The sequence below is a fragment of the Lipotes vexillifer genome, unplaced genomic scaffold (assembly GCF_000442215.2).
Source record: "Lipotes vexillifer unplaced genomic scaffold, Lipotes_vexillifer_v1.1 scaffold482, whole genome shotgun sequence".
Taxonomy (NCBI): Eukaryota; Metazoa; Chordata; class Mammalia; order Artiodactyla; family Lipotidae; genus Lipotes; species Lipotes vexillifer.
The window spans coordinates 44,415-58,935 of record NW_006796247.1 but is presented as its reverse complement, the minus strand read 5'-3'; the positions used below and the strand labels follow the sequence as shown (position 1 = coordinate 58,935).

The following is a 14,521-nucleotide window of genomic DNA, read 5'->3' as shown; positions in this document are numbered from 1 at the left end:
AAGGGAAAGAGAAAAAAACAATTACCCTATGGTGGTGAAAGTCAGAATGGTGGTTACATTCAAGGATGGGAGCAGTGACTGTGTGGGAGCACATGGTACACTCCTGGAGGGCAGGTAATGTTCTAGCTCTTCATCCAGAGGCACGTAGCATGGGTGTGTTCACTGCGAGGAAACGTATCGAACTATACTTAGATCGTTTGTGTATTCCTCTGTATGTCCAATATATTTCCATAAGAACTTTACTTTAAAAAAAAAAGAGAGAAATTGGAGCTGTCCAAGAAATAGAGGTGTTGGCAGCCTAGGCAGAACCTCAGAAAAAGGCATTACCTGGGAGAAGCCCCAACCCAAGAGTTAGCTGCTCAGCTGTGCTGGTTCAGACATTTGAGTGGTCAGTTTACCTGAGATGTTCAACTCCCAGGAGCTGGTGTATAAATGAAAATGCCAAAGTAATTCACTTATAATGAGAAAAATATAAGAGCCAAGGAGTACATATATTTAAACTGGAAGATTGACAACTTCTAGAGGCAAATCCCTGGGTGATAAGAAAAGTTGTTTGATAACCACAGACCTATAATAAGGATACATTCTTCCCTCAGTAGTGCTGGAAACGCAGTAAGACACTTTTTGATCTGCCCTCTGTTTTCCTAGCCTCCTTGCGGACCTCTCCCACACATTCCATTTTCAGGCTAATTACACCTCAAGTAAATTCCAGTGTTTTTTTTTTCTTTCGCATCTAATTTTCTTCTGGGAATTTTACACTCTTATGTTTAGGGAGTTTTCAGTCCTATTGCTTAATTCCTAAGCAAGAGAAATCAACACCAAAAGACAGAGTTAAAATACAATGGACACCACTCAGACTTTGTAGAAAACATATTTCTGTAATAAAAACACATTAGATTTTCTAGAATTAAATATAATTCAGACATTTAACATCAGACATTGCATAAGCTCTAAATAACATATTGATGTATCAAAAACTAACTGATGGGGCTTCCCTGGTGGCTCAGTGGTTAAGAATCCGCCTGCCAATGCAGGGGACACAGGTTCGAGCCCTGCTCCAAGAAGATCCCACATCCTATGGAGCAACTAAGCCCGTGCACCAAAACTACTGAGCCTTTGCTCTAGAGCCTGTGAGCCACAACTACTGAAGCCCGCACACCTAGAGCCCGTGTTCCGCGGCAAGAGAAGCCACCACAATGAGAAGACTGCGCACTGCTATGAAGACCCAACACAGCCAAAAATAAATAGAATAAAATAAATTAATTTAAAAAAAAAACCAAACTGAATGTTGCCTTAAAAATGGGAGCGGGGAGGGCTTCCCTGGTGGCACAGTGGTTTAGAATCTGCCTGCTAATTCAGGGGCACGGGTTCGAGCCCCGGTCTGGAAGGATCCCACATGCCGCAAAGCAACTAGGCCCGTGAGCCACAACTACTGAGCCTGCGCATCTGGAGCCTGTGCTCCGCAACGAGAGGCCATGATAGTGAGAGGCCCGCGCACCACAATGAAGAGTGGCCCCCGCTTGCCACAACTTGAGAAAGCCCTCGCACAGAAACAAAGACCCAACACAGCAAAAAAATAAAATTAATTAATTAATAAACTCCTGGGCTTCCCTGGTGGCGCAGTGGTTGAGAGTCCGCCTGCCGATGCAGGGGACGCGGGTTCGTGCCCCGGTCCGGGAGGATCCCACGTGCCGCGGAGCGGCTGGGCCCGTGAGCCATGGCCGCTGAGCCTGCGCGTCCGGAGCCTGTGCTCCGCAACGGGAGAGGCCACAGCAGTGAGAGGCCCGCGTACCGCAAAACAAAAAAAAAAAAACTCCTACCCCCAACATCTTCTTTAAAAAAAAAAAAATGGGAGGGAGAAGAGAGGGGTAAAAAAAGGGAGTGGAGAGGGGGAAAAGGAAGCCAACATTAACTGCAATGCAAACAAAGAAATAAAAATCAAATATTGATCAAATTGTACACACAAATTATCAATCACATAATTATAGAAGACGAAGCTGTGGCTTTCTTGGGTGTGAAATGTATTAGGGAGGTACTGAAAGTTTCAAGGCTACGGATTTGTAATGGTCCTCTGGTCTGTTCTTGGATGTCTCTGTCCTGTTGAAGTCCCTCTCTACTCTCAACTTTCATATAGAAACCCAGGCTTCAGAAGTCTCAAATGATACTTCACAATTTTTTTTTTTTTTTTTTTTTGCTGCACTGCACATGCCTTGCAGGATCTCAGTTCCCCAACCAGGGACTGAACCTGGGCCATGGCAGTGAAAGCCTGGAATCCTAACCACTAGGCCACCAGGGAACTCATTCACATTTCTATCTTTCAAACACTTAAATTATTAAAAATGACAACTCTAATATCAATTATATATTATAGGTAACTAATGTTTTCATCATTTTCTTATGACAACAGCAAATGGAAGAGATGTATTCCATGCCACATGTAAAATCCAAGTGCAACTTTAGAAGCAATGTGCAGAATTTGACTGTTATAAGTTGTTATATATAAATTTGTTAAAATTGTCTATGTAGACCTACCCAAGTGCATATCCTTATAGGGAGATGTAAACATATAGGCCATAGGTCTCTGAGTCTGATTTAGCTGACCCCTACATTCTCTCCTGCATCATCTCCCAAAATGCTTGATTTTGAACATTATGCTCTATGAGCACGAAATTCTGCACAGTTCTCCATCCTACTCAACACTGTTTCATGCCTCAGTGCCTTTGATCATGCTGTTCCTGCTGCCTGGATTGTTCCCTCCCATCCTTTGCCCTCCCCACCATAAACTGGAATGGTCTAGTGGGATTCTGCTCTTCAAGGAAGACTTCCTTTTCTACCTTTACCCTGTATTTGGATGAGGACAGAGGAGCTTCTAAGGAAGAAAGCATATGTAAAGCTGTTTCAAGAATACAGAAACTGGGACCTCTCTGGTGGAGCAGTGGTTGAGAATCCGCTTGCCAGTGCAGGCGACACAGGTTCAAGCCCTGATCTGGGAAGATCCCACATGCCACAGAGCAACTAAGCCCGTGAGCCACAACTACTGAGCCTGTGCTCTAGAGCCCATGAGGCACAACTACTAAAGCCTGCGGTCCACAGCTACTGAAGCCCATGCACCTAGAGCCCATGCTCTGCAACATGAGAAGCCACCACAATGAGACACCCGCACACCACAACAAAGAGTAGCCCCCGCTCGCAGCAACTAAAGAAAGCCCGAGCCAATCAATGAAGACCCAACACAGCCAAAAATAAATTAATTAATTAATTTTTTTAAAAAATAAGTGATCTGAAGTTGTCCTCAATATCATTCTTAAAAAAAAGAATACAGAAACTATAACTATATTTTTATACTATAAAGATGAAAAGATGTTAATTTTTTAATGGACATCTGAATAGTTTTTACTTCTTAACCCTAGTTTATTCTGAAAAACTCACAGTGCTATTCAACCAACAGATTTTCACCCCCCATCTTCACCTGAAGCCCATGTGTTGTGTGTGTGTGCGTGTGCGCGTGCGCACACGCGCACACACGCACACGCGCACACGCGCACACGCGCACACACGCACACGCGCACACACGCACGCACACACACACACACACACACACACACACACACACACACACACTGTATCCCTCCACTGCATGCCCATGGATCTCTATGTTGTAAATAGCACTGTGCCTGGCACATGATAGATGCCCAAATATTTGTTGCTGTTCACTGAAAAATAGTTAAAGAAATACAACACGAGTAGATTTAATAGAGTCCAAAGTGAAGTCAGGGTCTAAGAGGACACAGACTGGAGAAAAAATTAGAGCTAGACAAGGCCAAACAGAAAGACTTTCTGGAGAAAGTCAAATTTTAACTATTCGAGGAAGAACAGCTATAATAATAGAGTTATAATAATAATAGTAATGTAACAACATTGATTAAATGTTTGATATTTGGCAGGCACTATGCTGAACTATTTATACGTGTTTTCTTTCTAATTATCATAACTGTGATGTGGGCATTATTTCAAGTTTACAGATAAAGAAAGTGATGCTCACAGAAGTTAGGCAATGCGTTCAGAGTGGTGCAGTTATTAGCCATGAAGCTGGGAAACGAAGGCAGGTTATCACCTGGCTTGGATGGGGGAGGGGGAGTGTGGAGTGGAAGGAGAAAGGCACTAAATGTCAAAGGACCCTTCCAAGCTGCAGCGCCAGGAGGCTTGCAGTGACTGCAGTGCAAATGGAAGAATGAAAAGAAAGTTAGCAACAGGAGATGGCAGAAAACTTCAAAGACCTGTGGGAGAAATTCTCTGGATTTTTGAGCAGAAAAAAATTTCCATAATGAAACCCATGCTTGAGGAACGCTATTATAAAAGGTGTGTGGACAGGAATATTGGTGGTCATAGGTGGAGAACTTGGGTAGAAGCTTTTTATAAGAATATGATTATATTACTTATGGTTAAAGCAGAAGAGCCCTACACAACGATTCTGTAAAAACAGTTGCCGGGGCGGGGGCGTTGTTTTTGTTTTGCAATAGGTGGGCCAGTTTTGTCCTCCAAAAACATTCAGGGCCTGCGAAACATTCACAGGTACTTCATGATCAGAAATTACACATATCCCTTAACATCCTGCTTAAGAAAAAAATCCAATTATTTCTCATTTAATTGTAGCATAGCTGGGATCAAACAAGAGTGATTAGCTAACTTCCTTTGACATTTACTTGAAATATTGGCTCCAAATATCAAAAGTATCTTGAAAGCAGTATTCTTCATCTTACAAAGATCATTTACATTTACAACAGAGAGTTCCTTTAACTTGCAGAGTCTGTCAATTAAATAAAATTATAAATTAAATTAGTTGCTGTTGCTGAAAAGCAGTTGAAAATCCAGTTGAAATGCAACTGGATTATAATCTCATTGCTCTTGTCTAAATGCAACTGGATAACCCATTTCTCAATTTTTAAGTGCAGTTTTATGACTTTATATTATCTTTATTATATTATAATAATTATTATATATTATATTATCTAATTTTATATTAGCTGTATATTATCCCTAAAAAGAAGTCAGGGAATTAAAAAAATAATCTGATCTTTTATTCTTTGGCTCTATGCTGAACATAGAAAATGTACATATTCCCTTACCTTTGCCTCTTCTATCTCTTAATACATGAAGGACTCTTACATACTAAAGGGTTGCACAGATTTTAATAAAAGCATTTCATTTTATTTCATTTGTTATACTTTATATTGTATTTTTATACATATTTTATTTTATTATTTTAATAAAAGCAGCACCTTCTATGGTGCTGGCCTAAATAGTTCCAATAGAATCTTTCCTAAGAAGAAAACTCCAAGCTGTCTGAAGCAGTGGGCTGATAACTTCTCTGAGGACTAAAATATGATGGGGTGGCGGGAGGGAGACTCCGTAAAATCAGCTCGAAGACAAGAAGGCTTTGTTTATGTAACAGCATGTCCTTGAATATCCGTATTAACCAGGAAAATGCCCTCTGAAGGCACCGTTCTTTGTGAGAAACTTTGTCACTATGAGTCTCAGCAAAAGCCCACAGCTGGGCCCCTCTCAGTTCCCTCTGCCAGGCAGGGACTCCTCCCAGCTCTGGCAATCTCAATGAGGAGAGCTTTTTATCCCCAGGGCATCTGTGTGTATCTCCAGTTAGGTAAAATGATACATAAGAGAAACCTAAGAAATATCATAATAAGCACTGGAACTCAAGCAGGTGCAAATCTCCGCCTACTAAAGGGCATGACATCATGGATGTCAGACGCTGGGCTATTAAAGAGGGAAATGATTCCATTATCCATGCTCTTGGCACTTATTTACTCACTAATGTAATCACATACCCAACTAACTGACTAACCCAACTCAAATTATCATAAATTATGAAACTGTTCTGAAAGTTTACTGTACACGAAAACAAATTTGAGAATATCCACCTGATATTATTCACATACTGGTCTCTTACGTGTCAGCCTAAGTATACTATATTATTTTCAAAAAGAAGAGTTTCAAAACCAGAAGAGTTTTAATTAATATAGACTAATCCACAGTAATGAATTCACCTTTCACCTGTCTTCTCCAACGTGTTAAGTTTTTGAGATGACAAATTGATGATACTAATAGTTATAATCCTAAGAGTTATAAAGATGTTACAGCTGAGCTAATATATTCACATTGTGAGTTAATCCATGGCCATCTATAGTGTTCTGGACATCACACCAGGTACCGAGGACACAGGGGCGAACAAGACAAGACCTAATTGCTGCCCTCTCAAATAGAAACCTGTTCCAGATTTTATGCCACTACATCAGTCAGACAGAAACAGACACGAAAGGCTGAAAGTGAGTTGTGTTATATATGAAATGGTATGTAAATTATACTACGTATGTTAAGTATGTAAATTAATAAATGAGCAGGGCACCTGGCTAAATAATCTCAAAAACAATTTTCTCTATAAAGAGTATACCAAGCTTCCCCAGAGAGTTATGTACTGGCAATAATGAGCTATCCTGGAATCAAAGGATAACTGAGAAAATGCTTCTGTTCATTTCTGATAAACCAGTGCTACTAGGAGATATCGACTTGGACATAAGTTTTCATGATTTAAGTGTTACTCTAAGACTGACAAGATCATCTACAAAGAACAACAGAAATGAAATTTCTAAGGCATAGTATAGACCCATGGCAACTATTATAAGAGTCTTGTACATTTCCACTGAAACTACCTCTCATATCAGACTGCATAGGCTGGGGAAAGAGAGCGGGAGTTCTAGAAAAGGCAAGACCTTCTTGTTACACAGAATATCCCCTTTTGGGACAATCATTGTCTCGCAAAAGATACCAACTATGATTGATTTGACTAGATACTTCTAAGTATCTAGTTTCAGGTGGCACCAGCCAATCCAGAGACTTAGAGACAACTAGATATTCAGTCTGGAGAGAGGCTAAGAAATCAGAGCTAGTGATGGGGAGTTTCATGCTTGAAATTGAAACTGAGTATATGGATTTATTTCAGAGGGTAAGAGGAACACTGTCCACAGTCCTGTGAGCCCTGCTTTTCAGTGTGGATATGCCTGTGCTCTGACCTACAGCAAAGAAGGGGAAATCAGTGATGGACAATTAATGGGGAGAAGAAAAACTGAGAGTGAAAAATGTGTATGTGTGTGTGTGTGTGTGTGTGTGTGTGTGAGAGAGAGAGAGAGAGAGAGAAACAGGGAAGCCCATTGCCCACCGGGTGACGGCTGAGTCTCTAATTGAAAGTCTCCAGTGGCAGCCCATTCTAATAAAAACACAATTCAAACTCCTTTCTAAGACTTAAAATCTTCACATAAGCGGTCTTCCGCCTGCCTCACTGACTTCATTTCCTCTCTTGCCCTTTTGCACTTTTCTCCATCTACAAGTCCTCCAGACATCCCAAATTCATTTATGCCTCAGGGCCTTTGCAGTTACTGTTCCCTCTGCCTAGAATGCTCTTCCTTCAGCTCTTCACTTGACTGGCTCCTTCTCATCATTCACATCTCACTTCAAATATGCCCTCCTCACAGCAGCTCTCTGACTGCTCTAAACTGGCTTCCCCCATGCCCTGTCTGGCACGCGCCCACATTGCATTGTCTTTGTAACACTCATTTTTATCTGAAAAACGTTTTTCCATTTATTTGTATCTGGTTTATTGATTCCATTTCCCACAGAAACACAAGCTCTGTAAGAGTGGGAGCTTCATCTGTTTTGTTCAACACCGCATGACCTACCTAGAACATCTATTACATGGTGGGTACACAGTAAATATTGGTTAAATCTCAAGTCCCACCATATAAATGACTGTGGAAAGTCACGCAAGAGCCACTGCAAAACCACTCTCTGCTCCTTCGTTGCCCCACCAAAGCATAGTGACCATGACCCACAGCTACACCAACTCTGGGCCTGCTTCCACAACCCATGAAGGCAAGAGTAACGCTGTTTCCCTTGGGGAAATTTCCAGCTTCCTTTCCATTTCCTCATCTGGAGGCCTTATTCCCTCATCTCCCACAGACCTTTCCATTCCCAACCGCATAAAAAGTAAATCAATGTTTGAAGAATTCTTCAAAGACCAGCATTACTCTGTGCTACTGGATGAAATGATGGCATTGGCCCACTATGTTTCAAGTGTAAGGGGGAAGAGAGAATGCAGAAGAAGAGATCCTCTTCACTCAGCTTTCCAGTGTTGAAGGTAAGAAAATCTCCTAAGGGTTGGGTGCTTTCCTTCGCCTTTTCCCAATGGTCCAAGAAGGGGAAAGCGCTGATCAGATGCAGAAGCTTGTGACAGTAAATGGGAAGCTGGATGACCAAAAGATCTGCCCCCCGCAAAAAAAAAAAAGAAGAAAAGGAAAAAGAAATATGAATGAGACTCAGATCCTACTGCTCCGCACTCTCTTTTACCCTCATAAACTCACCCCCATAATATTATCGCTTCTTAGCCTGACTGTATGGCAGCCAAGTTCCTGACCGAGTCTGAGACACTTCCACCAATTCAGTCACCATCATGGGAAAGAACGCCTGCTACCCCACTGTGGTGAGGGAACTGTGCTTCTAACACCCTGACATGGAATCATAAATACAGTTTTCTACTGAAACACTGTAATGTCCAAGGCAGACAGCCTGTTCCATACATCAAGCTCACTCCAAACTAAATACTTTTTATTTCTAACTTATCAGGGTTCGATTGGAAATCGTGGTGTGTGCTGTTGTCCACTGTATTTGGGAGAAACAAGAGAGATTTATTTCAGCTGTGAGGGTGGGGCTGTAGCCCTGGGAAGATTTCTTCCAGGCAAGAAGGATGAGCAGGAACTTCAGTGAGAATATACACACCTTCAGAATGAAAAGAACTTTCAGAACATAAGCCAATGGAGATAACATGACCTTGTAAACCTGGCCAGACACAGCACACCCAAGGGCCATGTCAAAGATGTGGAGAAGATAGACGATAACTAATTGTTGAAAGTCTGAAGCTATCAGAAGGAAAGACAAAGTATGCAGAGCACCTGCTCAAGAAGCCAAGCATGAGGGGTAATTAAGAATTAATCTGTGGGGAGGGTGGGAGGGAGGGAGATGCAAGAGGGGAGAGATATGGGGACATATGTATATGTATAACTGATTCACTTTGTTCTAAAGCAGAAACTGACACACCGTTGTAAAGCAATTATACTCTAATAAAGATGTTTAAAAAAACATTAATCAAAAGAAAGGGAGACATGAATATTTGTAAGTATCTGCCGAAAATTATATGTGTAGCCATTATTCAGAGTATGTTTTCTGTATATATTTCTGCTTTGATTTAATAAATAGTTCTGAAAAAGAAAAGAATTAATCTGTATTCCGATCAGGGGGTATATAAATGAGCATTGTGGAAGGCAAAGGAGAAAGATATGCAAATGAATGGAAGAATTGGTGAAGAATGTCTGCTACAGAGGCTTCCTGGAATGGTGTAAGGCAGAGGTGAAGTGACCTTCCTGTGATCCATTCTAGGTCACTTAACCTTGGGCAGTCTCAGTATTTTTAACTATAACATAAGGTTAAGCATTCCTGTCTCATAGGGTGGTTGGGAAGATTTAATAAAATAGCATAGATTTAATAAAATAGCATTTAATGGCATTCTTCTGCCAAAACTGTTCCTCTATTCTTTTCTGAGCCCCGAAGATTTGTATTGATTCGGGGCATAAGAATAAATTGAGTACTTTTAACAAATCTACTGAAACAATCAAAATAGCAGTCTTGTTTTATTGCACCATAATACGGAGACACGGTACAATCTGCGGCTGTGACAGAGAGGGAAGCTGATAAAAATATTGCTCAAGAGAAGTCCCAAGGGCAACCAATGAAGACCTCCCCTCCCCCTCCAGGATTAAGGACAGTTTGAAGCCAGGAAAACACAGTTTCTAGAAGAGTTCTCACCTCATAAACCAAAGTTGCCATTATCTAAAGTGCCTCCGGGACAATTAGCCTATTCAGAGCGACAAACTATCAGTAGATAACAATCTAAGAGTGGCTCTTTGCAGATCTTCGTATTTAAAAGCAGTCGTAGGTGAAAGGAAAAGGAAGCGAAAACGAATCAATTTACAAATGTCAAATCAGCATGCTTTCGAATGGAAAATAACCTGCCACCCTGACCAGATCCTCCTAAATATTTAACATCTCCATATAAATAAAAACATAGTTTCATGGTCTGCAGTCAGGAGAGAAAGTTTTATGACCGGAAAGTCAAATATCCAAGCTAGCCTTGTAAAAGCGGCTATCAGAGACCAGAAGGTTAGTGTGAACTTGGGGCCAGAGGGCGAGGGACTTCTGGCCGATGGGCAGTTTCCTTATCTACCCCCGGCGGCGCTCCTCGTAAGCACATGCGACTTTGCTGAGTTTAGAATCTGCAGTTTACGTAGGTTCTGATATGCTGGCATGCAAGATGTCTTTCTCATCACCACTCCCAAGAACCGTTTCTGAACCATCATCTTTGAACAGCAACGCCCACCCCCGTCCCCAACCTCTCTCCCCGCTCTTCTACTTAAGACCCTCCCCCAAAAAACTGTTTTGGGTTTGAAAATAGCTTTTGATAGATTTTCTTTCAAGCCAAAAGAACAGCACACAGGGGCTGAGATCGCCAGGGAGCTTGGAAACAATCCGCCTCAAAACCACAAGCGTCTTCTCCCCTACCCGCTAAACTAACTGCAGCCCAAGTCACCGAAATTTTCTCACCGCCGCCCTTTCCTCCAAATTGCCTCGGAGCTGGGTTTGCTAGGTCTAGTTCCACCGTGACGGGAAGAAGGGTTTCTAGCAAAATTTTCTAAGGTAAAACGGGAGAACCTTCCAGACCTCTCGCCCCTGCTCGCGTACAGACCCTTTTACAGGCAAACAATAGTGAGCAAAGCGCCCATCACCCCCGTCGGCCTTTCCTGCGCGCAAGCTTCCAGCGCCCCTCCCGCCCCTCCCGGGAGAGCACCTGGGGCCGAGCGCCCCCGACTCCCTAAACCCGGGGGTACGGGACCAGCGCACGCAGGCTCCTGGGGGGAGGGGGGATTGGTGCGTGGAGGCGCGCCCCCGGCCCCTGATCCTCAGCCTCAGGGGCTGCAAAGCCCGCGGATCTCTCCGCTCCGCCAACCTCCCTCCCCCGGCGATACAAACGCGCGGCGAAGCGGGCGGGGGAGAGTTACCCGCCGAGGCCTCGGCGCGAGGACCGCTGAGCGTGCCGGGCTCCGGGGCCGGAGGCCCGCTGCTCTCGGCTCGCTCGTCGCCGCTAGCTCCAGCCGGCTGCTGCCTCTCCCGCGGCGCCTGAAGCATCGAGCCGCCGAAGCCCGCGGCCGGCGGTAACCGTAGGAAGGTGGCGCGGTTCAAAGGGCGGCGCGGGAAGGATTCAGTCTCCCTCGGACCCGGCGGGGGAGCGGGGAAGGACGCAGCGCCGCCCGGAGTCCCAGGCGTCCGCCGGCGCGTGCGCTGCCCGCCGCGCCCGGGTTCAGATCTCCGACGAAAGCGCCTAGCGTCTCCGGAGCCGCGGAGAAGCTCCTCCCGCTCGGCGGCTGGCGCCTGATGCGTAGTGGCCGCGGCCGCCCCCGAGTTCGCGGAGGAAGGTGCAATGCGGAGGGAGCCGGTGGGGCTCCCAGTCCCCGGGCCGGCTAGGCGGGAGCGCGGCCGAGCCCCTACCTTTCCGGCTGGGCGGACACCAGCCGCGCGCCCTCTCCGGGCGTCCCGGACCGGAAAATCACCGCGAAGGGGGCCGGGGGAAAGCGGCGGGTGGCTTCAGGACAAGGTAGGAGGATCAAGTTCCACAGCCAAGAAGACACTCCCATCCCGCCCTGGTTTGTTTGGCAAGCTGCAGGGGCGAAAGTGAGGGGCACCTCGGGTGCTCCCCCCCCTCCCCGCCGGGCTGGCAGGCGGCAGAAGTAAACACTTTTGCTTGGCGCGTTGGGGGACTTCTGTGACACGAGGCGGGGCAGGCGGTTTGGTTGCCTGCAGGAAGGGAGAGGGTGTTCAGAGAGACCAGAATTCCTGGGCTCTGCCCTTCAAGGACAAATGTGTTAGTGCTTTTTATCTTTTGGAGGAAACGTTACTTTAGGGAGAAGAACAAAGGTGAGACGTGCATTTTCTTTTCTTATTAAAGTAGGTCTCCCTTGAGAAAAGCGTCTTCATACTTGGATAGCTGTGAATACTTTTTTTTTAACATCTTTATTAGAGTATAATTGCTTTACAATGGTGTGTCAGTTTCTGCTTTATAACAAAGTGAATCAGTTGTATATATACATATGTCCCCATATCTCTTCCCTCTGTGAATACTTTTTTTTTAACATCTTTATTAGAGTATAATTGCTTTACAATGGTGTGTCAGTTTCTGCTTTATAACAAAGTGAATCAGTTGTATATATACATATGTCCCCATATCTCTTCCCTCTGTGAATACTTTTTAAATTTCAGTGTTTGTGATATAAATCACATGCCATCAAATGACCCCAGGGAGAAGAGCCACAGACTTGGGTGCAATTCAGAGTAATGTGTCAGGCACTGAAACAAAGTCCTCTGTCTGTGATGGACCTTCTGGTATTTGTATTAATTTTAACAACAGCCCTAGGAGGCAGCACTTGTTATTTTCCCAGTTCTCCTATCAAAAAACCCAGAGGGTTCAGAAAATTCCTATCCCTTTCCCTTTCTACAAATTGCCTTTGAAGTAACCCACACAGATTTTGTCATTTTAAAGGTGGTTCTTGAGACATCAGAGTCGTGAAAGATGTTTAGGGAATTTTTCCATCTGGGCCCATTTTTCTTGAGGTTACTTTGCTCTTTTAGGTTCTCCTGAGTTTATTACTCTTCTCTTGTTCATGATTTTCAGAATTAAAGCAATGGCATACCTCCTCCCCTCTGGCTTTCCTAGGATTGTTGAATCTGCAACGCCATGTGCTAAGGGGAGAGGCAATCCACTGTTCTTAGGTGACATTTGTTCTTCTTCATGGTCAGTAGTGACCAAGAAGGCACTGTTCACCCTATAACCTAATTCAAATTCCACCTCCTCCTTTGGCCTGCACTGTGACCTTGAGCAAGTGACTTAACCTCAGTATACTTCCTTTTGGCCACCTCTACAGTGAGATAGTACAACCTATCTTCAGGGGTTGTTAGGAGGATGAAAATAGATGATAACATAGAGAATTCTCAGCACAGTGCTCATCTCAAAAGAAACATCAATCCAGGAAGTAGGAATATTTGCTGCCAGTCCTTTCCCATCATGAGTCAGCAACCCTCCATGTATCATGTCTGTTTCTCTCATTCATCCTGCAAACCAGAATAATCTCATCCTAAAAATGATGAAATGGGGTCAAGAGGTTAAGTAATGAGCCCAAGGTCATACCACCTATTTTGGAGCAGTGATTCGAATGAAAGTGCCCGGAACCAAAATCAATTTTCTTTCCGGAATGTCATATCACTATGAAACTATCTGGGGTAAGGGCTTTTGACCTGTAAAACTTTTTTTTTTTTTTAATGCAGGATACATTATTGCATGGGCACATGATTGCAACTATGTAAAAATTTTGAATTCTTGTGGAAGGTGATAAAGAATTAAGCAGGGTGAATTTGTAGCCGTCTCTGGGATAGGGTTTTTGGTAACTTTTTTGGCGGGGGAGGGATGTTTTCACAATGTAACTATAACTCAGCCTTTGTGTAGAAGATTTATTCTAATGAGGTGGGAAGGGAAGGGCCAGGACTACTGGGACATGCAGGGTCTTTTAAAGATCCCTGAAATCATAATATTTAGGCATTGTACACATAGAGCTGGCCTTGTTTGCTAGGTTTGTTTTTTGATTATGGATGGTGCAATCTCTCTGAATTAAAATGATGTTGTCTCATGGGATGTGTCCCAGGGTATCCAGGGACAGGTGAAAGCCAGGTTCCCCGCACTACCCTGGGGTACTACTCAGCACTCTGTAGAATCACAGTCTAGAGTAAGGTTCAAGAAAGTAGTATTTCTTCTTCACCCCAGTATACAGCCTGCCTTCCAAATTCTCATGCCCCATCCCAAGTACAGGCTTTCTTGGCATGATTGATCTAGGACTGTCTACTCCATGCAGGAGAGACCTACTTGTAGGGGTGTGCTGTCAGCAAGTCACATCAGATCATAGTAGATGAACCCCAGGACTGGAGATACCCACAAAGTGAAAAGAGGCCACTTTCGCACAATATCCCCTTATAAGTTAATAATAATTTTTTAAAAAAAGTTTTCGTAACATTCTCAAATCTTGGGGTATTCAGTTTTAAACGATACCTGACTCAGGACTGACCTTGACCAAGCTAACCCTTTTTACATACAATCCTTCCTCCAACTCTACATAAATATCCTGCCAGCCCTGTCTTTATCTCCTGCAAGCAATTATTTAAACAACATGTGCAGGGCCTTCCTTGGCAGTCCAGTGGTTAAGACTCCGCACTTCCATTGCAGGGATGGGTTTAGTCCTTGGTCAGGGAACTAAGATCCCAAACACCGTGTGGTGTGGCAAAAAAAAAAAAAAAAAAATCG

General features: G+C 43.8%; 1 protein-coding gene across 3 annotated transcripts in view; it reads right to left on the bottom strand.

Moving 5' to 3' along the window:
• The window catches only part of ST3GAL6 (ST3 beta-galactoside alpha-2,3-sialyltransferase 6), a 76,119-nt gene extending 64,155 nt beyond the window's left edge, over window positions 1–11,964 (bottom strand). For 2 of the 3 annotated variants that reach the window (XM_007468396.1, XM_007468393.1), the window contains exon 1: window positions 11,665–11,964. The gene's annotated coding sequence lies outside the window, so the exon portion shown is untranslated. Of the gene's footprint in view, window positions 1–11,144; window positions 11,448–11,664 lie in introns of those variants that run through there. The other variant, XM_007468394.1, reaches the window with a different exon arrangement.
• Window positions 11,965–14,521: the final 2,557 nt, after the last annotated feature.